This window comes from Oncorhynchus nerka, linkage group LG27 (assembly GCF_034236695.1).
Source record: "Oncorhynchus nerka isolate Pitt River linkage group LG27, Oner_Uvic_2.0, whole genome shotgun sequence".
NCBI classification, from domain to species: Eukaryota; Metazoa; Chordata; class Actinopteri; order Salmoniformes; family Salmonidae; genus Oncorhynchus; species Oncorhynchus nerka.
In genome coordinates, this window is record NC_088422.1 from 5,861,260 (window position 1) to 5,883,918 (window position 22,659).

A 22,659-nucleotide genomic window follows, 5' to 3' on the forward strand; every position below is an offset into this window, starting at 1 on the left:
CTGGCTACATAGGGTCAGAGGGATAGTAGATGGGACCTGGCTACATAGGGTCAGAAGGATAGTAGATGGACCTGGCTACATAGGGTCAGAAGGATAGTAGATGGACCTGGGTACATAGGGTCAGAAGGATAGTAGATGGACCTGGCTACATAGGGTCAGAAGGATAGTAGATGGACCTGGGTCAGAAGGATAGTAGATGGGACCTGGCTACATAGGGTCAGAAGGATAGTAGATGGGACCTGGCTACATAGGGTCAGATGGATAGTAGATGGACCTGGCTACATAGGGTCAGAAGGATAGTAGATGGACCTGGCTACATAGGGTCAGAAGGATAGTAGATGGACCTGGCTACATAGGGTCAGAAGGATAGTAGATGGACCTGGGTACATAGGGTCAGAAGGATAGTAGATGGACCTGGCTACATAGGGTCAGAAGGATAGTAGATGGACCTGGGTCAGAAGGATAGTAGATGGGACCTGGGTCAGAAGGATAGTAGATGGGACCTGGGTCAGAAGGATAGTAGATGGACCTGGCTACATAGGGTCAGAAGGATAGTAGATGGACCTGGGTCAGAAGGATAGTAGATGGACCTGGCTACATAGGGTCAGAATGATAGTAGATGGGACCTGGCTACATAGGGTCAGAAGGATAGTAGATGGACCTGGGTCAGAAGGATAGTAGATGGACCTGGCTACATAGGGTCAGAAGGATAGTAGATGGGACCTGGGTCAGAAGGATAGTAGATGGGACCTGGCTACATAGGGTCAGAAGGATAGTAGATGGGACCTGGCTACATAGGGTCAGAATGATAGTAGATGGACCTGGGTCAGAAGGATAGTAGATGGGACCTGGCTACATAGGGTCAGAGGGATAGTAGATGGGACCTGGCTGCATAGGGTCAGAAGGATAGTAGATGGGACCTGGCTACATAGGGTCAGAAGGATAGTAGATGGACCTGGCTACATAGGGTCAGAAGGATAGTAGATGGGACCTGGGTCAGAAGGATAGTAGATGGGACCTGGCTACATAGGGTCAGAAGGATAGTAGATGGGACCTGGCTACATAGGGTCAGATGGATAGTAGATGGGACCTGGCTACATAGGGTCAGAAGGATAGTAGATGGGACCTGGGTCAGAAGGATAGTAGATGGGACCTGGCTACATAGGGTCAGAAGGATAGTAGATGGGACCTGGGTCAGAAGGATAGTAGATGGGACCTGGGTCAGAAGGATAGTAGATGGACCTGGCTACATAGGGTCAGAAGGATAGTAGATGGGACCTGGCTACATAGGGTCAGAAGGATAGTAGATGGACCTGGGTCAGAAGGATAGTAGATGGGACCTGGGTCAGAAGGATAGTAGATGGACCTGGCTACATAGGGTCAGAAGGATAGTAGATGGGACCTGGCTACATAGGGTCAGAAGGATAGTAGATGGACCTGGGTCAGAAGGATAGTAGATGGACCTGGGTACATAGGGTCAGAAGGATAGTAGATGGGACCTGGCTACATAGGGTCAGAAGGATAGTAGATGGGACCTGGCTACATAGGGTCAGAAGGATAGTAGATGGGACCTGGCTACATAGGGTCAGAAGGATAGTAGATGGGACCTGGCTACATAGGGTCAGAAGGATAGTAGATGGACCTGGCTAAATAGGGTCAGAAGGATAGTAGATGGGACCTGGCTACATAGGGTCAGAAGGATAGTAGATGGACCTGGGTACATAGGGTCAGAAGGATAGTAGATGGGACCTGGCTACATAGGGTCAGAAGGATAGTAGATGGGACCTGGGTCAGAAGGATAGTAGATGGGACCTGGGTCAGAAGGATAGTAGATGGACCTGGCTACATAGGGTCAGAAGGATAGTAGATGGGACCTGGCTACATAGGGTCAGAAGGATAGTAGATGGACCTGGGTCAGAAGGATAGTAGATGGACCTGGGTACATAGGGTCAGAAGGATAGTAGATGGGACCTGGCTACATAGGGTCAGAAGGATAGTAGATGGGACCTGGCTACATAGGGTCAGAAGGATAGTAGATGGGACCTGGCTACATAGGGTCAGAAGGATAGTAGATGGACCTGGCTACATAGGGTCAGAAGGATAGTAGATGGGACCTGGCTACATAGGGTCAGAAGGATAGTAGATGGACCTGGGTACATAGGGTCAGAAGGATAGTAGATGGGACCTGGCTACATAGGGTCAGAAGTATAGTAGATGGACCTGGCTACATAGGGTCAGAAGGATAGTAGATGGGACCTGGCTACATAGGGTCAGAGGGATAGTAGATGGGACCTGGCTGCATAGGGTCAGAAGGATAGTAGATGGGACCTGGCTACATAGGGTCAGAAGGATAGTAGATGGACCTGGCTACATAGGGTCAGAAGGATAGTAGATGGGACCTGGGTCAGAAGGATAGTAGATGGGACCTGGGTCAGAAGGATAGTAGATGGGACCTGGGTCAGAAGGATAGTAGATGGACCTGGCTACATAGGGTCAGAAGGATAGTAGATGGGACCTGGGTCAGAAGGATAGTAGATGGACCTGGCTACATAGGGTCAGAAGGATAGTAGATGGGACCTGGGTCAGAAGGATAGTAGATGGGACCTGGCTACATAGGGTCAGAAGGATAGTAGATGGGACCTGGCTACATAGGGTCAGAAGGATAGTAGATGGGACCTGGCTACATAGGGTCAGAAGGATAGTAGATGGGACCTGGGTCAGAAGGATAGTAGATGGGACCTGGCTACATAGGGTCAGAAGGATAGTAGATGGGACCTGGGTCAGAAGGATAGTAGATGGGACCTGGGTCAGAAGGATAGTAGATGGGACCTGGCTACATAGGGTCAGAAGGATAGTAGAGGGACCTGGCTACATAGGGTCAGAAGGATAGTAGATGGACCTGGCTACATAGGGTCAGAAGGATAGTAGATGGACCTGGGTCAGAAGGATAGTAGATGGACCTGGCTACATAGGGTCAGAAGGATAGTAGATGGGACCTGGGTCAGAAGGATAGTAGATGGGACCTGGCTACATAGGGTCAGAAGGATAGTAGATGGGACCTGGCTACATAGGGTCAGAATGATAGTAGATGGGACCTGGCTACATAGGGTCAGAAGGATAGTAGATGGACCTGGGTCAGAAGGATAGTAGATGGGACCTGGCTACATAGGGTCAGAAGGATAGTAGATGGACCTGGCTACATAGGGTCAGAGGGATAGTAGTTGAGACCTGGCTACATAGGGTCAGAAGGATAGTAGATGGGACCTGGCTACATAGGGTCAGAAGGATAGTAGATGGGACCTGGCTACATAGGGTCAGATGGATAGTAGATGGACCTGGCTACATAGGGTCAGAAGGATAGTAGATGGGACCTGGCTACATAGGGTCAGAATGATAGTAGATGGGACCTGGCTACATAGGGTCAGAAGGATAGTAGATGGACCTGGGTCAGAAGGATAGTAGATGGACCTGGCTACATAGGGTCAGAAGGATAGTAGATGGGACCTGGGTCAGAAGGATAGTAGATGGGACCTGGCTACATAGGGTCAGAAGGATAGTAGATGGGACCTGGCTACATAGGGTCAGAATGATAGTAGATGGGACCTGGCTACATAGGGTCAGAAGGATAGTAGATGGACCTGGGTCAGAAGGATAGTAGATGGGACCTGGCTACATAGGGTCAGAAGGATAGTAGATGGACCTGGCTACATAGGGTCAGAAGGATAGTAGATGGACCTGGCTACATAGGGTCAGAAGGATAGTAGATGGACCTGGCTACATAGGGTCAGAAGGATAGTAGATGGACCTGGCTACATAGGGTCAGAAGGATAGTAGATGGACCTGGCTACATAGGGTCAGAAGGATAGTATATGGGACCTGGCTACATAGGGTCAGAGGGATAGTAGATGGGACCTGGCTACATAGGGTCAGAAGGATAGTAGATGGACCTGGCTACATAGGGTCAGAAGGATAGTAGATGGACCTGGGTACATAGGGTCAGAAGGATAGTAGATGGACCTGGCTACATAGGGTCAGAATGATAGTAGATGGGACCTGGCTACTTAGGGTCAGAAGGATAGTAGATGGACCTGGGTCAGAAGGATAGTAGATGGACCTGGCTACATAGGGTCAGAAGGATAGTAGATGGACCTGGGTACATAGGGTCAGAAGGATAGTAGATGGACCTGGCTACATAGGGTCAGAAGGATAGTAGATGGACCTGGGTCAGAAGGATAGTAGATGGGACCTGGCTACATAGGGTCAGAAGGATAGTAGATGGGACCTGGCTACATAGGGTCAGATGGATAGTAGATGGACCTGGCTACATAGGGTCAGAAGGATAGTAGATGGACCTGGCTACATAGGGTCAGAAGGATAGTAGATGGACCTGGCTACATAGGGTCAGAAGGATAGTAGATGGACCTGGGTACGTAGGGTCAGAAGGATAGTAGATGGACCTGGCTACATAGGGTCAGAAGGATAGTAGATGGACCTGGGTCAGAAGGATAGTAGATGGGACCTGGGTCAGAAGGATAGTAGATGGGACCTGGCTACATAGGGTCAGAAGGATAGTAGATGGGACCTGGGTCAGAAGGATAGTAGATGGGACCTGGGTCAGAAGGATAGTAGATGGACCTGGCTACATAGGGTCAGAAGGATAGTAGATGGGACCTGGCTACATAGGGTCAGAAGGATAGTAGATGGACCTGGGTCAGAAGGATAGTAGATGGGACCTGGGTCAGAAGGATAGTAGATGGACCTGGCTACATAGGGTCAGAAGGATAGTAGATGGGACCTGGCTACATAGGGTCAGAAGGATAGTAGATGGACCTGGGTCAGAAGGATAGTAGATGGACCTGGGTACATAGGGTCAGAAGGATAGTAGATGGGACCTGGCTACATAGGGTCAGAAGGATAGTAGATGGGACCTGGCTACATAGGGTCAGAAGGATAGTAGATGGGACCTGGCTACATAGGGTCAGAAGGATAGTAGATGGGACCTGGCTACATAGGGTCAGAAGGATAGTAGATGGACCTGGCTAAATAGGGTCAGAAGGATAGTAGATGGGACCTGGCTACATAGGGTCAGAAGGATAGTAGATGGACCTGGGTACATAGGGTCAGAAGGATAGTAGATGGGACCTGGCTACATAGGGTCAGAAGGATAGTAGATGGGACCTGGGTCAGAAGGATAGTAGATGGGACCTGGGTCAGAAGGATAGTAGATGGACCTGGCTACATAGGGTCAGAAGGATAGTAGATGGGACCTGGCTACATAGGGTCAGAAGGATAGTAGATGGACCTGGGTCAGAAGGATAGTAGATGGACCTGGGTACATAGGGTCAGAAGGATAGTAGATGGGACCTGGCTACATAGGGTCAGAAGGATAGTAGATGGGACCTGGCTACATAGGGTCAGAAGGATAGTAGATGGGACCTGGCTACATAGGGTCAGAAGGATAGTAGATGGACCTGGCTACATAGGGTCAGAAGGATAGTAGATGGGACCTGGCTACATAGGGTCAGAAGGATAGTAGATGGACCTGGGTACATAGGGTCAGAAGGATAGTAGATGGGACCTGGCTACATAGGGTCAGAAGTATAGTAGATGGACCTGGCTACATAGGGTCAGAAGGATAGTAGATGGGACCTGGCTACATAGGGTCAGAGGGATAGTAGATGGGACCTGGCTGCATAGGGTCAGAAGGATAGTAGATGGGACCTGGCTACATAGGGTCAGAAGGATAGTAGATGGACCTGGCTACATAGGGTCAGAAGGATAGTAGATGGGACCTGGGTCAGAAGGATAGTAGATGGGACCTGGGTCAGAAGGATAGTAGATGGGACCTGGGTCAGAAGGATAGTAGATGGACCTGGCTACATAGGGTCAGAAGGATAGTAGATGGGACCTGGGTCAGAAGGATAGTAGATGGACCTGGCTACATAGGGTCAGAAGGATAGTAGATGGGACCTGGGTCAGAAGGATAGTAGATGGGACCTGGCTACATAGGGTCAGAAGGATAGTAGATGGGACCTGGCTACATAGGGTCAGAAGGATAGTAGATGGGACCTGGCTACATAGGGTCAGAAGGATAGTAGATGGGACCTGGGTCAGAAGGATAGTAGATGGGACCTGGCTACATAGGGTCAGAAGGATAGTAGATGGGACCTGGGTCAGAAGGATAGTAGATGGGACCTGGGTCAGAAGGATAGTAGATGGGACCTGGCTACATAGGGTCAGAAGGATAGTAGAGGGACCTGGCTACATAGGGTCAGAAGGATAGTAGATGGACCTGGCTACATAGGGTCAGAAGGATAGTAGATGGACCTGGGTCAGAAGGATAGTAGATGGACCTGGCTACATAGGGTCAGAAGGATAGTAGATGGGACCTGGGTCAGAAGGATAGTAGATGGGACCTGGCTACATAGGGTCAGAAGGATAGTAGATGGGACCTGGCTACATAGGGTCAGAATGATAGTAGATGGGACCTGGCTACATAGGGTCAGAAGGATAGTAGATGGACCTGGGTCAGAAGGATAGTAGATGGGACCTGGCTACATAGGGTCAGAAGGATAGTAGATGGACCTGGCTACATAGGGTCAGAGGGATAGTAGATGAGACCTGGCTACATAGGGTCAGAAGGATAGTAGATGGGACCTGGCTACATAGGGTCAGAAGGATAGTAGATGGGACCTGGCTACATAGGGTCAGATGGATAGTAGATGGACCTGGCTACATAGGGTCAGAAGGATAGTAGATGGGACCTGGCTACATAGGGTCAGAATGATAGTAGATGGGACCTGGCTACATAGGGTCAGAAGGATAGTAGATGGACCTGGGTCAGAAGGATAGTAGATGGACCTGGCTACATAGGGTCAGAAGGATAGTAGATGGGACCTGGGTCAGAAGGATAGTAGATGGGACCTGGCTACATAGGGTCAGAAGGATAGTAGATGGGACCTGGCTACATAGGGTCAGAATGATAGTAGATGGGACCTGGCTACATAGGGTCAGAAGGATAGTAGATGGACCTGGGTCAGAAGGATAGTAGATGGGACCTGGCTACATAGGGTCAGAAGGATAGTAGATGGACCTGGCTACATAGGGTCAGAAGGATAGTAGATGGACCTGGCTACATAGGGTCAGAAGGATAGTAGATGGACCTGGCTACATAGGGTCAGAAGGATAGTAGATGGACCTGGCTACATAGGGTCAGAAGGATAGTAGATGGACCTGGCTACATAGGGTCAGAAGGATAGTATATGGGACCTGGCTACATAGGGTCAGAGGGATAGTAGATGGGACCTGGCTACATAGGGTCAGAAGGATAGTAGATGGACCTGGCTACATAGGGTCAGAAGGATAGTAGATGGACCTGGGTACATAGGGTCAGAAGGATAGTAGATGGACCTGGGTCAGAAGGATAGTAGATGGACCTGGCTACATAGGGTCAGAATGATAGTAGATGGGACCTGGCTACTTAGGGTCAGAAGGATAGTAGATGGACCTGGGTCAGAAGGATAGTAGATGGACCTGGCTACATAGGGTCAGAAGGATAGTAGATGGACCTGGGTACATAGGGTCAGAAGGATAGTAGATGGACCTGGCTACATAGGGTCAGAAGGATAGTAGATGGACCTGGGTCAGAAGGATAGTAGATGGGACCTGGCTACATAGGGTCAGAAGGATAGTAGATGGGACCTGGCTACATAGGGTCAGATGGATAGTAGATGGACCTGGCTACATAGGGTCAGAAGGATAGTAGATGGACCTGGCTACATAGGGTCAGAAGGATAGTAGATGGACCTGGCTACATAGGGTCAGAAGGATAGTAGATGGACCTGGGTACATAGGGTCAGAAGGATAGTAGATGGACCTGGCTACATAGGGTCAGAAGGATAGTAGATGGACCTGGGTCAGAAGGATAGTAGATGGGACCTGGGTCAGAAGGATAGTAGATGGACCTGGCTACATAGGGTCAGAAGGATAGTAGATGGACCTGGGTCAGAAGGATAGTAGATGGACCTGGCTACATAGGGTCAGAATGATAGTAGATGGGACCTGGCTACATAGGGTCAGAAGGATAGTAGATGGACCTGGGTCAGAAGGATAGTAGATGGACCTGGCTACATAGGGTCAGAAGGATAGTAGATGGGACCTGGGTCAGAAGGATAGTAGATGGGACCTGGCTACATAGGGTCAGAAGGATAGTAGATGGGACCTGGCTACATAGGGTCAGAATGATAGTAGATGGACCTGGGTCAGAAGGATAGTAGATGGGACCTGGCTACATAGGGTCAGAGGGATAGTAGATGGGACCTGGCTGCATAGGGTCAGAAGGATAGTAGATGGGACCTGGCTACATAGGGTCAGAAGGATAGTAGATGGGACCTGGGTCAGAAGGATAGTAGATGAGACCTGGCTACATAGGGTCAGAAGGATAGTAGATGGACCTGGCTACATAGGGTCAGAAGGATAGTAGATGGGACCTGGGTCAGAAGGATAGTAGATGGGACCTGGCTACATAGGGTCAGAAGGATAGTAGATGGGACCTGGCTACATAGGGTCAGATGGATAGTAGATGGGACCTGGCTACATAGGGTCAGAAGGATAGTAGATGGGACCTGGGTACATAGGGTCAGAAGGATAGTAGATGGGACCTGGGTCAGAAGGATAGTAGATGGGACCTGGGTCAGAAGGATAGTAGATGGGACCTGGGTCAGAAGGATAGTAGATGGGACCTGGGTCAGAAGGATAGTAGATGGACCTGGCTACATAGGGTCAGAAGGATAGTAGATGGACCTGGGTCAGAAGGATAGTAGATGGACCTGGCTACATAGGGTCAGAAGGATAGTAGATGGGACCTGGGTCAGAAGGATAGTAGATGGGACCTGGCTACATAGGGTCAGAATGATAGTAGATGGGACCTGGCTACATAGGGTCAGAAGGATAGTAGATGGACCTGGGTCAGAAGGATAGTAGATGGACCTGGCTACATAGGGTCAGAAGGATAGTAGATGGGACCTGGGTCAGAAGGATAGTAGATGGGACCTGGCTACATAGGGTCAGAAGGATAGTAGATGGGACCTGGCTACATAGGGTCAGAATGATAGTAGATGGGACCTGGCTACATAGGGTCAGAAGGATAGTAGATGGACCTGGGTCAGAAGGATAGTAGATGGGACCTGGCTACATAGGGTCAGAAGGATAGTAGATGGACCTGGCTACATAGGGTCAGAAGGATAGTAGATGGACCTGGGTACATAGGGTCAGAAGGATAGTAGATGGACCTGGCTACATAGGGTCAGAAGGATAGTATATGGGACCTGGCTACATAGGGTCAGAAGGATAGTAGATGGACCTGGCTACATAGGGTCAGAAGGATAGTAGATGGACCTGGCTACATAGGGTCAGAAGGATAGTAGATGGGACCTGGCTACATAGGGTCAGAAGGATAGTAGATGGACCTGGCTACATAGGGTCAGAAGGATAGTAGATGGACCTGGCTACATAGGGTCAGAAGGATAGTAGATGGACCTGGGTACATAGGGTCAGAAGGATAGTAGATGGACCTGGCTACATAGGGTCAGAAGGATAGTAGATGGACCTGGGTCAGAAGGATAGTAGATGGGACCTGGGTCAGAAGGATAGTAGATGGGACCTGGGTCAGAAGGATAGTAGATGGACCTGGCTACATAGGGTCAGAAGGATAGTAGATGGACCTGGGTCAGAAGGATAGTAGATGGACCTGGCTACATAGGGTCAGAATGATAGTAGATGGGACCTGGCTACATAGGGTCAGAAGGATAGTAGATGGACCTGGGTCAGAAGGATAGTAGATGGACCTGGCTACATAGGGTCAGAAGGATAGTAGATGGGACCTGGGTCAGAAGGATAGTAGATGGGACCTGGCTACATAGGGTCAGAAGGATAGTAGATGGGACCTGGCTACATAGGGTCAGAATGATAGTAGATGGGACCTGGCTACATAGGGTCAGAAGGATAGTAGTTGGACCTGGGTCAGAAGGATAGTAGATGGGACCTGGCTACATAGGGTCAGAAGGATAGTAGATGGACCTGGCTACATAGGGTCAGAAGGATAGTAGATGGACCTGGCTACATAGGGTCAGAAGGATAGTAGATGGACCTGGCTACATAGGGTCAGAAGGATAGTAGATGGACCTGGCTACATAGGGTCAGAAGGATAGTAGATGGACCTGGCTACATAGGGTCAGAAGGATAGTAGATGGACCTGGCTACATAGGGTCAGAAGGATAGTATATGGGACCTGGCTACATAGGGTCAGAGGGATAGTAGATGGGACCTGGCTGCATAGGGTCAGAAGGATAGTAGATGGGACCTGGCTACATAGGGTCAGAAGGATAGTAGATGGGACCTGGGTCAGAAGGATAGTAGATGAGACCTGGCTACATAGGGTCAGAAGGATAGTAGATGGACCTGGCTATATAGGGTCAGAAGGATAGTAGATGGACCTGGGTCAGAAGGATAGTAGATGGACCTGGCTACATAGGGTCAGAAGGATAGTAGATGGACCTGGCTACATAGGGTCAGAAGGATAGTATATGGGACCTGGCTACATAGGGTCAGAGGGATAGTAGATGGGACCTGGCTGCATAGGGTCAGAAGGATAGTAGATGGGACCTGGCTACATAGGGTCAGAAGGATAGTAGATGGGACCTGGGTCAGAAGGATAGTAGATGAGACCTGGCTACATAGGGTCAGAAGGATAGTAGATGGACCTGGCTATATAGGGTCAGAAGGATAGTAGATGGACCTGGGTCAGAAGGATAGTAGATGGACCTGGCTACATAGGGTCAGAAGGATAGTAGATGGACCTCGCTACATAGGGTCAGGAGGATAGTAGATGGGACCTGGCTACATAGGGTCAGAAGGATAGTAGATGGACCTGGCTACATAGGGTCAGAAGAATAGTAGATGGACCTGGCTACATAGGGTCAGAAGGATAGTAGATGGACCTGGCTACATAGGGTCAGAAGGATAGTAGATGGACTTGGCTACATAGGGTCAGAAGGACAGTAGATGGACCTGGCTACATAGGGTCAGAAGGATAGTAGATGGACCTGGGTCAGAAGGATAGTAGATGGGACCTGGCTACATAGGGTCAGAAGGATAGTAGATGGGACCTGGCTACATAGGGTCAGAAGGATAGTAGATGGGACCTGGCTACATAGGGTCAGAAGGATAGTAGATGGACCTGGCTACATAGGGTCAGAAGGATAGTAGATGGGACCTGGCTACATAGGGTCAGAAGGATAGTAGATGGACCTGGGTACATAGTGTCAGAAGGATAGTAGATGGACCTGGCTACATAGGGTCAGAAGGATAGTAGATGGACCTGGCTACATAGGGTCAGAAGGATAGTAGATGGACCTGGCTACATAGGGTCAGAAGGATAGTAGATGGACCTGGCTACATAGGGTCAGAAGGATAGTAGATGGACCTGGCTACATAGGGTCAGAAGGATAGTAGATGGACCTGGCTACATAGGGTCAGAAGGATAGTAGATGGACCTGGGTCAGAAGGATAGTAGATGGGCCTGGCTACATAGGGTCAGAAGGATAGTAGATGGGACCTGGGTCAGAAGGATAGTAGATGGGACCTGGGTCAGAAGGATAGTAGATGGACCTGGCTACATAGGGTCAGAAGGATAGTAGATGGGACCTGGGTCAGAAGGATAGTAGATGGGACCTGGCTACATAGGGTCAGAATGATAGTAGATGGGACCTGGGTCAGAAGGATAGTAGATGGACCTGGCTACATAGGGTCAGAAGGATAGTAGATGGACCTGGGTACATAGTGTCAGAAGGATAGTAGATGGACCTGGGTACATAGTGTCAGAAGGATAGTAGATGGACCTGGCTACACAGGGTCAGAAGGATAGTAGATGGACCTGGGTCAGAAAGATAGTAGATGGGACCTGGCTACATAGGGTCAGAAGGATAGTAGATGGGACCTGGCTACATAGGGTCAGAAGGATAGTAGATGGGACCTGGCTACATAGGGTCAGAAGGATAGTAGATGGACCTGGCTACATAGGGTCAGAAGGATAGTAGATGGGACCTGGGTCAGAAGGATAGTAGATGGGACCTGGCTACATAGGGTCAGAAGGATAGTAGATGGGACCTGGGTCAGAAGGATAGTAGATGGACCTGGGTCAGAAGGATAGTAGATGGGACCTGGCTACATAGGGTCAGAAGGATAGTAGATGGACCTGGGTCAGAAGGATAGTAGATGGACCTGGGTCAGAAGGATAGTAGATGGACCTGGCTACATAGGGTCAGAAGGATAGTAGATGGACCTGGCTACATAGGGTCAGAAGGATAGTAGATGGACCTGGCTACATAGGGTCAGAAGGATAGTAGATGGACCTGGCTACATAGGGTCAGGAGGATAGTAGATGGGACCTGGGTCAGAAGGATAGTAGATGGGACCTGGCTACATAGGGTCAGAAGGATAGTAGATGGGACCTGGCTACATAGGGTCAGAGGGATAGTGCACCTGCAAACAACAACAAAATAACATGAAGATACATTAAAATGAATTGTCTCACCCCTGTCAGTCTGTCTTTACAGCTCAGTGAACGGCATTTGCCTGCTTCCCATATTTACATTTACATTTAAGTCATTTAGCAGACGCTCTTATCCAGAGCGACTTACAAATTGGTGCATTCACCTTATGACATCCAGTGGAGCAGCCACTTTACAATAGTGCATCTAAATCTTTTAAGGGGGGGGTGAGAAGGATTACTTTATCCTATCCTAGGTATTCCTTAAAGAGGTGGGGTTTCAGGTGTCTCCGGAAGGTGGTGATTGACTCCATATATAGAGTACCAGTAACAAGTTCGGACACACCTACTTTTTCTTTATTTGTACTATTTTCTACATTGTAGAATAATAGTGAAGACGTCGAAACTATGAAATAACACATATGGAATCATGTAGTAACCAAAAAAGTATTAAACAAATCAAAGTATATTTTTATATTTGATATTCTTTCCCTTGATGACAGCTTTGTTCACTCTTGGCATTCTCTCAACCAGCTTCACCTGGAATACTTTTCCAACAGTCTTGAAGGAGTTCCCACATATGCTGAGCACTGTGTTGACTGCTTTTCCTTCACTCTGCGGTCCAACTCACCCCAAACCATCTCATTTGGGTTGAGGTTGGGTATTGTGGAGGCCAGGTCATCTGATGCAGCACTCCATCCCTCTCCCTCTTTGTCAAATAGCTCTTACACAGCCTGGAGGTGTGTTGGGTCATTGTCCTGTTGAAAAACAAACCATAGTCCCACTAAGCGCAAACCAGGTGGGATGGTGTATCGCTGCAGAATGCTGTGGTAGCCATGCTGGTTAAGTGTGCATCTCACCTCCTCCTCCATGCTTCACGGTGGGAACCACACATGCAGAGATAATTTGTTCACCTACTCTGTATCTCGCAAAGACAAGGCGGTTGGAACCAAACATCTCTAATTTGGACTCTTCAGACCGAAGGACAGATTTCAACCGGTCTAATGTCCATTTCTCGTGTTTCTTGGCCCACGCAAGTCTGTTCTTCTTATTGGTGTCCTTTAGTAGTGGTTTCTTTGCAGCAATTCGACCATGAAGGCCTGATTCACACAGTCTTCTCTGAACAGTGGATGTTGAGATGTGTCTGTTAGTTGAACTCTGTGAAGCATTTATTTGGGCTGCAATTTCTGAGGCTGGTAATTCTAATGAACTTATCCTCTGCAGCAGAGGTAACTCTGGGTCTTCCTTTCCTATGGCGGTCCTGATGAGAACCAGTTAACTCTAATGAACTTATCCTCTGCGGCAGAGGTAACTCTGGGTCGTCCTTTCTTGTGGCGGTCCTCACGAGAGCCAGTTTCATCATAACACTTGATGGGATTTTGCGAGTGCACTTGAAGAAACTTTCAAAGTTCTTAAAATTTCCCCTTGTGACTTACCTTCATGTCTTGATGGACTGTCATTTATTTTTGCTTATTTGAGCTGTTCTTGGCATAATATGGACCTGATCTTTTACCAAATAGGGCTATCTTCTGTATACCAACCCTACCTTGTCACAACACAACTGACTGGCTCAAACACATTAAGACGGAATGCAATTCCACAAATTAACTTTTTTAACTAGGCACACCTGTTAATTATTTTTATTAATTACCTTATTTGGTAAAATACCATCTTCCGTATTTGTTCACATCCAGTGAGATTGCAGAGCGCCAAATTCAATTACAGAAATGCTCATTGTAAAAATTCAGAAAACAAAACATATTTGACATAGGTTTAAAGATTAACTTCTTGTTAAACCAACCACAGTGTCATATTTATAAAATGCTTTTTCGGCGAAAGCATACCTAGCCCAGAACATACCTAGGCCAGAACATACCTAGGCCAGAACATACCTAGGCCAGAACATACCTAGGCCAGAACATACCTAGCCCAGAACATACCTAGCCCAGAACATACCTAGCCCAGAACATACCTAGCCCAGAACATAGCCCAGTTGACAAATTATTACAAACAGTAACCAGCCAAGCAGAAGCGTTACAAAACTCAGAAATAGAGATAAAATTAATCCCTTACCTTTGGTGATCTTCATATGGTGGCAATCAGAAGACATTCATTTAGTCAGTAAATGTTCCTTTTGTTCGATGAAGTCTCTTTATATCCAAAAACCTCCGTTTTGTTAGTGCGTTTTCTTCAGTAATCCACAGGCTCAAACTCGGTCAAAACAATCTGACAAAAAAAATCCAAATTGTATCCGTAAAGTTCATAGAAACATGTCAAACGATGTTTATATTCAATCCTCAGGTTGTTTTGGTTGTTTTTTAGCCTAAATGATCTATAATATTTCAACCGGACATCAGTATAAAAGGTAAAAAAGAAATGCACATGCGCATGAAAAAGCTCTGCGACACGTTAGGGTCCACTCGTTCAGACTGGTCTTACTCCCTCATTTATAAGAATACAAGCCTGAAATGATTTCTAAAGACTGTTGACATCTAGTGGAAGGCATAGGAACTGCAAATGGAATCCTAAATCAATGGATACTGAAATGGATATAGAAAACTACAAAAAAAACAAAAAACTACTTCCTGAATGCATTTTTCTCAGGTTTTCGCCTTCTAAATCAGTTCTGTTATACTCGCAGACACACTTTTAACCGTTTTGGAAACTTTAGAGTGTTTTCTATCCACATCAACCAGTCATATCTTCTGGGCCCATGTAGCAGGCCGTTTAATTTAACTCCTACCTTGTCTCAACACAACTGATTGACTCAAACGCATTAAGAAGGAAAGACATTTCACAAATTAACAAGGTACTGTTAATCTGTTAATTGAAATGCATTCCAGGTGACTACCTCATGAAGCTGGTTGAGAGAATGCCAAGAGTTTGCAAAGCTGTTGTCAAGGTAAAGGGTGGCTACTTTTTTTAATTGTTTAACACTTTTTTGGTTACTACATGATTCCCGTATGTGTTATTTCGTAGTTTTGATGTCTTCACCATTATTCAACCATGTAGAAAATAGTAAAAATAATGGAAAACGTTTGACTGGTACTTTATAAAGGGAACACTAAAATAACACATCCTAGATCTGAATGAATGAAATATTCTTATTAACTACTTTTTTCTTTACATAGTTGAATGTGCTGACAACAAAATCGCACAAAAATGATCAATGGAAATCAAATTTATCCACCCATGGAGGTCTGGATTTGGAGTCACACTCAAAATTAAAGTGGAAAACCACACTACAGGCTGATCCAACTTTGATGTAATGTCCTTAAAACATGTCAAAATGAGGCTCAGTAGTGTGTGTGTCCTCCACGTGCCTGTATGACCTCCCTACAACGCCTGGGCGTGCTCCAAATGAGGTGGCGGTCTCCTGAGGGATCTCCTCCCAGACCTGGACTAATGCATCCGCCAACTCCTGGACAGTCTGTGGACAGTCTGTGATGGAGCGAGACATGATGTCCCAGATGTGCTTAATTGGATCCAGGTCTGGGGAACGGGCGGGCCAGTCCATAGCATCAATGCCTTCCTCTTGCAGGAACTGCTGACACACTCCAGCCACATGAGGTCTAGCATTGTCTTGCATTAGGAGGAACCCAGGGCCAACCGCACCAGCATATGATCTCACAAGGGGTCTGAGGATCTCATCTCGGTAACTAATGGCAGTCAGGCTACCTCTGGCGAGCACATGGAGGGCTGTGCGCCCCCCCAAAGAAATGCCACCCCACACCATGACTGACCCACCGCCAAACCGGTCATGCTGGAGGATGTTGCAGGCAGCAGAACGTTCTCCACGGCGTCTCCAGACTCTGTCACGTCTGTCACATGTGCTCAATGTGAACCTGCTTTCATCTGTGAAGAGCACAGGGCGCCAGTGGCGAATTTGCCAATCTTGGTTTTCTCTGGCAAATGCCAAACGTCCTGCACGGTGTTGGGCTGTAAGCACATCCCCCACCTGTGGACGTCGGGCCTTCATACCACCCTCATGGAGTCTGTTTCTGACCGTGTTTCTCACCTGGCAGACACATGCACAATTGTGGCCTGCTGGAGGTAATTTTTTAGGGCTCTGGCAGTGCTCCTCCTGCTCCTCCTTGCACAAAGGCGGAGGTAGCGGTCCTGCTGCTGGGAAGTTTCCCTCCTACGGCCTCCTCCACGTCTCCTGATGTACTGGCCTGTCTCCTGCTAGCGTCTCCATGCTGTGGACACTACGCTGACAGACACAGCAAACCTTCTTGCCACAGCTCACATTGATGTGCCATCCTGGATGAGCTGCACTACCTGAGCCACCTGTGTGGGTTGTAGACTCCGTCTCATGCTACCACTAGAGTGAAAGCACCGCCAGCATTCAAAAGTGACCAAAACATCAGACAGGAAGCATAGGAACTGAGAAGTGGTCTGTGGTCACCACCTGCAGAACCACTCCTTTATTGGGGGTGTCTTGCTAATTGCCTGTAATTTCCACCTGTTGTCTATTCCATTTGCACAACAGCATGTGAAATTTATTGTCAGTCAGTGTTGCTTCCTAAGTGGACAGTTTGATTTCACAGAAGTGTGATTGACTTGGAGTTACATTGTGTTGTTTACGTGTTCCCTTTATTTTTTTGAGCACTGTGTATATATATATAATCAGTTTGAAGGAGGAAATGTTGCTTTCTTGTTAAGCAAAATCAAAGTTGTAATGCATCCTGATGTCTTTGCTTGCTGGTTCAGTAGGGGCCCCCAGAGACAACTGTAGGTCTTTAACAGGTGGTCTTGCAGTCAGCGACCATCTTCTGGTAGACAGACTGCTCACTCTGAACAAGCAGGAGATGCTGCTCTTGCTTCTTCAGCTTGGCTGACTTAACAGCTTCTGGTAGACAGACCACTCACTCTGAACAAGCAGGAGATGCTGCTCTTGCTTCTTCAGCTTGGCTGACTTAACAGCTTCTGGCAAATTGGTAGTTGTTCCTCTGTCCCTGACATCACATGTCTGTCCTGGGCTTAGTGCTTGAGATGTGGGGCAGCAATTTTCTCCACAGATTCCTGAAGGAAGACAGACCTAACTACACGTACCTCTAGAAAATACAGAAATAATGTGAGATCAATAAAAATAGTGCCAATCATGTTGGAGGTCAATTACATAATCATAACGTGTTGTCTTCGATTCCTTGTAGGGACACCACACCCCTGCTTTTGTTACATGAGATGGCAGCAGCTTTCCACCAAAGTGTTTGTGTCCTGGGTAGCGTCCTGGTAATATTACTGCATTATCCTCTGCGTAGCTGTTGATGAAGTTCACCACCAGGTCCTCATGCTTCAGGGCTTGTTTGGGCCAGCTCTCTTTTTGATGGGAGGCATTAGACCCTTCTCCTTGTATGACTGGTGAGGAGAGTCAGGTGTGTTCTACAGGTCTTTCTGATGGGAGGCATCAGACCATTCTCCTTGTATGACTGGTGAGGAGAGTCAGGCATGTTCTACAGCTCTCTTTTTGATGGGAGGCATCAGACCATTCTCCTTGTATGACTGGTGAGGAGAGTCAGGCGTGTTCTACTACAGGTCTTTCTGATGGGAGGCATCAGACCATTCTCCTTGTATGACTGGTGAGGAGAGTCAGGCGTGTTCTACTACAGGTCTTTCTGATGGGAGGCATCAGACCATTCTCCTTGTATGACTGGTGAGGAGAGTCAGGCGTGTTCTACAGGTCTTTCTGATGGGAGACATTAGTCCATTATCCTTGTTTGACTGGTGGAGCAGAGTCAGGTGTGTTCTACAGATCTTTTTGATTGGAGGCATTAGACCATTCTCCTTGTATGACTGGTGAGGAGAGTCAGGCGTGTTCTACTGATGCTGAAAAACAAATTCCAGATACAAATATTTTGGCATTATTATACAATAATCACCATCAGAGACACCTGGCTAACTTGATGGATCATGTAATCATCTGGCGAAGTGGAGTCCTTTTGTTTAGACATGTAGCTTAACAATGAACTATAATCCCAACCCATAGAGAAAAAAAACTGTAATTTCTTATGTTTCACCGAGACGTGGCTGAATGACGAGATATAGAGCTAGCTGGGTTTTCCGTGCATCGGCAGGAGCGAGCAGCTACGTCTTGTAAGACAAGGGGCGGGGGTGTGCGTCTATTTGTCAACAACTGCTGGTGCGCGATGTCTGATATTAAAGAAGTTTCGACGTATTTCTCGCCTGAGGTAGAGTACCTCATGATAAGCTGTAGACCACACCATCTCCCAAAAGTCCTCATCTATATTATTCGTAGCATTCGTAGTAATAAACAAACAAGAAAATGCTCATCCAGAAGCTGTGCTCCTAGTGGTCGGGGACCTTAATGCAGGGAAATTTAAATCCGTTTTACCTCATTTCTATCATCATGTCACGTGCAACCAGAGGGGAAAAAAAACTCGAGACCACCTTTACTCCACACACAGAGACACATACAAAGCTCTCCATCGCCCTCCATTTGGCAAATCTGACCATAATTCTATCCTCCTGATTCCTGCTTACAAGCAAAAATTTAAGCAGGAAGTACCAGTGACCTCACTCAATATGGAAGTGGTCGGATGACGCGGATGCTACGCTACAGGACTGTTTTGCTAGCACAGACTGGAATATGTTCCGGGATTTGTCCAATGGCATTGAGGAGTACACCACATCAGTCACCGGCTTCATCAATAAGTGTATTGATGACGTCGTCCCCACAGTGACCTTACGTACATATCCCAACCAGAAGCCATGGATTACAGGCAACATCCGCACTGAGCTAAAAGCTAGAGCTGCCACTTTCAAGGAGAGGGACACTAATCTGGAAGTTTATAAGAAATCCCTCTATGCCCTCAGACAAACCATCAAACAGGCAAAGCGTCAATACAGGACTAAGATTGAATTCTGCTACACCGGCTCTGACGCTTGTTGGATGTGGCAGGGCTGGAAAAAAAACTATTACAAAGAGAAAACCAACTGCGAACCTACCAATTTGTAAGTCGCTCTGGATAAGAGCGTCTGCTAAATGACTTAAATGTAAATGTAAATGTACCAGACGAGCTAAATGTCTTTCATGCTCGCTTTGAGGCAAGCAACACTGAAGCATACATGAGAGCACCAGCTATTCCGGACGACTGTGTGATCACGCTCTCCGTAGCCAAATTGTTTTTACCCTTCTCCCCAATTGCATAATATCCCATTGGTAGTTAGTCTTGTTCCTTCGCTGCAACCTCCGTACGGACCCAGGAGAGGCGTGCGTCCTCCGAAACACGACCCCGCCAAGCCGCACTGCTTCTTGACACAATGCTCGCTTAACCCAGAAGCACCAATGTGTCGAAGGAAACACTGTACACCTGGCAACCGTGTCAGCGTGAATTGCGCCTGGCCCGCCAAAGAAGTCTCTGGAAGCGCGATGGGACAAGGACAACCCGGCCGGCCAAACCCTCCCCTAACCCGGACGACACTGGGCCATTTGTGCACCGCTTCATTGGCCTCCCGGGCGTGGCCGGCTGCGACACAGTCTGGAATCGAACCAGGGTCTGTAGTAACGCAGTTAGCGCTGCAATGCAGTACCTTAGACAGCTGCGCCACTCGGGAGACCTCCACAATATTTTCTTAACTCTATATCTTGAACTGCATTGTTGTTTAAGTAAGCATTTCACTGTAAGGTCTACACCTGTTGTATTCGGTGCATGTGACTAATACAATTTTATTTGAGAGTCCTAGCAATACGAACAGATTGTCACCAAATAGGATCAGTGTTAACTAGCTATCATTAGGCTATAACTAGCAATGCAATTGGCTTTCTGAGATTGTACTCCACAGATCATACACGTACTGTTAGCTAGAGAGCCAGCCACCTAACATTAGCTAGCTAGCTAACAATTAAGATTTAACTTGCAATGAAAACAGCTTTCTGACAAAATCAGAAACGTATAATATCTGAAACTGAAGCTTGACCCTTACCCGTATACATGGATAAACGTTTCACGACAGACTGCAACCCCTTTTTATTAAATAAAACGTTCTGTATCGTTTCCATTTTGTTTGTACAGCTCACTTGGCCCGTTGTGTCAAGTCACTCTGGACCTTGCAATGCCATAAGAATCGTCCTCGTGGAAGTAGTCCATCACAACTTTTTCCCACGGACGTTTTGTCGATAGCGCCTGATAATTTCAGGGCAGCGATGTTATTGAGAACAGTAGCAACACATTTGTAGTTCTCCATGGCTCACGTTATACGTTTCGGCGGGGGGGTGCAGTAGAAAGGATTACGCATAACGAGCAGCTCATTTTATAGACAGAAGACGCTACACGGCAGATCCGAAACTCATCTCTCTGCATGTCCAGCCCATTCATTTTCTCAGCCAATCATGGGTAGCGCGAAGGTTTCTGACTTTTTCTGTGGCATCTAGGCTTGTAATATTAACTACTTTATTCGTATATAGAAGTTTGTTATTAATGCACATGAAAGTTAAAATGTTCCAGAAGGCATTTCTGCCAAAAAACGCATTTTGATATAAAAAAAATGTATACACGTTCAAATAGCCTGCGAAGTCGTGACTTGCGACATACTGTACGCCTAATTTCCTGAAACAAGTCGCATATGTGTTTGTCATCTTAAGATGACCAACTGTGATATGTAGTTGTCTCACCTAGCTATCTTAAGATGAATGTAACCAACTGTGATATGTAGTTGTCTCACCTAGATATCTTAAGATGAATGCACTAACTGAGATGTGGTTGTCCCACCTAGCTACAGTATCTTAAGGTAGCTAACCAAGTGAGATGTGGTTGTCCCACCTAGCTACAGTATCTTAAGGTAGATAACTAACTGAGATGTGGTTGCCCCACCTAGTTACAGTATCTTAAGGTAGCTAACTAACTGTGAGTGGCTCTGGATAAGAGTGTCTGCTAAATGACTCAAATGTCCATTGATTTTCTAGAGCTATATTTCTGTGTGTGTGTGCATATCATCATACCAGAGTGTATATGTCAATCAAGCCTTGAACTTTCTCAACATTTAGTCTCTTGACCGTCCCATCTACCCTTGATGATTAAAGTTGTTTTTAATTGCTTGTTTTATGTTGTTGCTTTAGAACACTTTGAGAATTGAATATATTATTATTAATAGTAGTATTATCAATAGTATTATCAATAGTATTATTAGTATTATTATCAGTATTAGTATTATTAGAATTATTGTTAGTAGTATTATTACTAGTAGTATTAATATTATTATTGATATTATTAGTATTATTATTAGTAGTACTGGTATTATTAATATCATTATCAATAGTATTATTAATAGTATTATTATTCGTATTATTATAATTATTAGTAGTATTATTATTATTGGTAGTAGTAGTATTCCTAGTATTATTAATAGTATTATTGATATTATTAGTATTATTATTAGTAGCGGTATTATTAATATCATTATCAATAGTATTATTAGTAGTATTATTATAATTGTTATAATTATTAGTAGCATTATTACTAGTGGTATTAATATTATTATAGATATTATTAGTATTATTATTAGTAGTAGTAGTGGTATTATTAATATCATTATCAATAGTATTATTAGTAGTAGTAGTGGTATTATTAATAATATTATTATTATTGATAGTATTATTTATAATTTTTAACAGTAGTATTTATAAGTATTAACAGTATTTATAATTATGAATAGTATTATTATTATATATTATTATTAGTAATATTATTTTAAATATTTATTTTATTATTGATAGTATTATGTAATATTATTATTAATTAGATTATTTATTGTCAATAGTATTATTATTATTTATTCATTTTATTATTATTATAATTGATAATATAATAACAGTATTATGTATTCATATTAATAGTATTATGATTGTAAATAGTATTATTTATGATTGTAAATAGTATTATTTATGATTGTAAATAGTATTATTTATGATTGTAAATAGTATTATTTATGATTGTAAATAGTATTATTTATGATTGTAAATAGTGTTATGTATTATTGTTAATATTATTATTTATTATTGTTAATAGTATATACTATTGTTGTTAATATTATTATTGTTATTGTGTACGTATCATCCTGACACCGTCTCACTGGTCAGGTTGAAAAAAGGA

At 45.7% G+C, this 22,659-nt stretch overlaps 1 protein-coding gene across 3 annotated transcripts in view; it reads left to right on the plus strand.

Moving 5' to 3' along the window:
• LOC115126056 (sodium-dependent phosphate transporter 2-like) overlaps positions 1-22,659 on the plus strand; it is a 195,322-nt gene that overhangs the window by 127,852 nt on the left and 44,811 nt on the right. The gene's annotated exons all lie outside the window — the stretch shown is intronic.